Source organism: Cyprinodon variegatus, unplaced genomic scaffold (genome assembly GCF_000732505.1).
Source record: "Cyprinodon variegatus isolate N-32 unplaced genomic scaffold, C_variegatus-1.0 Scaffold4819, whole genome shotgun sequence".
NCBI lineage: Eukaryota > Metazoa > Chordata > Actinopteri > Cyprinodontiformes > Cyprinodontidae > Cyprinodon > Cyprinodon variegatus.
This window is the reverse complement of record NW_015155272.1, coordinates 1-2,579: the sequence shown is the minus strand read 5'-3', so window position 1 is coordinate 2,579 and position 2,579 is coordinate 1. Positions and strand designations below refer to the sequence as shown.

The 2,579-nt window shown below is 39.4% G+C and overlaps 1 long non-coding RNA gene across 1 annotated transcript; it reads left to right on the top strand.

Moving 5' to 3' along the window:
• The first annotated feature begins 411 nt into the window (after positions 1-411).
• On the top strand, positions 412-1,127 carry LOC107081416. Its single transcript, XR_001481070.1, has 3 exons — positions 412-491; positions 785-853; positions 1,048-1,127. It is a non-coding gene; the product is annotated as an uncharacterized LOC107081416 (long non-coding RNA).
• The last annotated feature ends 1,452 nt before the right edge of the window (positions 1,128-2,579 follow it).

Sequence of the window (2,579 nt, the reverse complement as noted above, 5' to 3'; positions counted from 1 at the left end):
TATATGTAGATTTCTGTTTTTTCTTTTTTTCTTAGCAAGGTGCAGTTTATAGTCCGAAAAATATGGTACATTTATTTTTACTGTAAATACATTTATTTATTAGCATTTTCATACTCAAAAAATTAGGAACAATCATATAATAAATGCCAAATAAGAACAGGTTGATTTATATATCTGTTGATTTGCCCCTGTTGTTGTTCTCCGGCCCATACGGATAAAGATAGTATTAAAAGAAAACCAACTTGGATTTAGAAGTGTTGGATCATTTATCTCATTTTAAGATTTAATTTCTTAATTTCTTTAATTCCAGCAGTCTTGTTAAATGAGAAGATCTTGCTGCAGGGGTCGTTAATCTCAGTTTTTCTCCTCATATTCAGTGTTTTTTTATCCTTTCATTGCTCTCTCATATGTCCTCTCTGTCTGTGTCCTCCCACAGTTCATATGTGCAGTATAGATGGCGACAGTGAAAACCACACCGCCCTGGACCTCAAGTTAGTGTTTCCCCTCATAGTAACTTATAACAGTACGGAGCAGGTAATCTATCATTCCCTACCAGCCGGCCTCATCGACTCCTCCTCCATCACCACCTGGATGAATGATGCTGTCAGATTTAGTCTCCTTCCCCTCTATGTGTGTCAGTTTCCCTCCCTGTAGAAAATGTGTTTAGGAGGGGATGAATGACCTCATTAGCTGTTCTTAGTGTGGGATACGGTGCTGAAGGCTGTGTGGTTGAGATTCAGTCGTGTTGCTTTGTCGTAATGGTGTCTGTGTGTGTGCTTTGTAGTCCAGATGAGAGGAGGTTCTGCGTGTTCTCGCTGGCTGCGTCAACAGATGGCAAAGAGATCCTGGGCGGGTGAGTACGACTCGTGTGAAAGCTCTGACTGACAGGCAGAGCTTAGAAGAATGGATTACTTGTTCCAGCTGTTTGTCTTGACGGACAACATTTCATTTATTTAATTAATTAAGTAGGAATTGGAATGACGTATAAACCATGACAGGGAATTGATTTAATATTTCCTGTCTGTGTTTTTTTTTTTTTTTTTTCAGGGCAAATGATGGCTGCCTTTATGTTTTTGATCTGGAACAGAATAAACGAACGCTGAAGGTGAGGGAAGCTCTGAAGACTTGATCTAAAGGAAGGAGATGGTGGGAGATAGAAATATCAGCTAGGACAGTTAATTACATTTGTAATAAAATTGCAAAACTCAAAGGCCTCAATTTATGGTTTTTGATGCATTAAACAAGGGTAAGACTCTTTCACACTCCAGCCCTATAGGTGGCGGTAATAAGCTTAAAGTGGGTTGAAATCAGCCGACTTTTCATACAACATTAAAGTCCTGCAGCGACGGCTCTGAGCCAGAGAGCATTTGAGGTCATGATGGGAGTGAAAACCAGGAGGGAAGCGTGTATAAAATCAAAATAAAACCACTGTCACAATTTAAATATCTGTCAAAAAACACACATTTAACAGTAGACATGGCTAACGGGCAGAAGAAGAGGCTCTGGTCTTTTAGAAGGCAAATGGCAACGTAAATGTGCAAAGTGACAGCATCATCCTGCAGCTAAACAGGAGAAAACAGCCTGAGGATTAGGGGTGTGCAAAATAATCGTCATGACGATGCATCGCGTTTCAAATTTTTGTGATCTACTGCATCGATTCTTGACGCCAAGTATCGATTCTTAATTTTAAAAAATGAACAAATAAAATACATGAATGGTTGGCGCACATCAGCCAAACCAAGTGGAATACAACTTCCAGTCCAGCAGATGTCGCTGCGGATGTGTTGACGCACGCTGCTTTGTGTCACAAGCATGTCCGGCCGTGGGATACTGCGACGAGTCATTCGTAAACAAAACATGGAGGACACTATGAAAATTCGCCCTGCGGCTCCATCACATTTCAAGTAAGATACTAGGATGCATTTAGGCTTTGAAAACAAAGAAGGTAAAAATGAAATTGATATGACGCTCGTCATTTACAAAAGGGGAAATGTCATACATTTAAATGTTTTCATTTCATTGGTTGACTGGTTCACTGATTATCCTTAATTTGTTATTTTAAGTTTTATGAATCCTAAGATCTTTTTGTCAGTGTGTCCACGCCAGTAATAGTAATATTTGTGTCCAGTATTTGTTTTCATGGCAACACCTCCTAAAGTCGTTTCAATAAATACAGCTATGTATAAATTCAGTTGCTTTCAGTTATGTATCAATTGAAGACACTATCCAGATCATACCCAGCCAGGCAGCCACTGGTAAGGGCTGTATCCTTTTCCTACAGTGTTCAGTGAAAATATTGCGATGCATCGCAATATTTCAAGTATCGTGATGCATCGTGATAGAATCGCATCGTGGCATGTGAATCGTGATTCGAATCGAATCATGACTTCTTTGCCAATACCCACCCCTACTGAGGATGGATTGAGGTTTAACCTTCTGGACGACATTATGAAGGCAGAACTATAGAAATGTTGTATTAAATGGGTCAGAGTTAAATTCGGTAGAGATCTGCATCAGCTAAAGCTTAGAACAGATGAAGAACAGTCATGTTATATGTAAAGAAGAAAGGAATACATTTT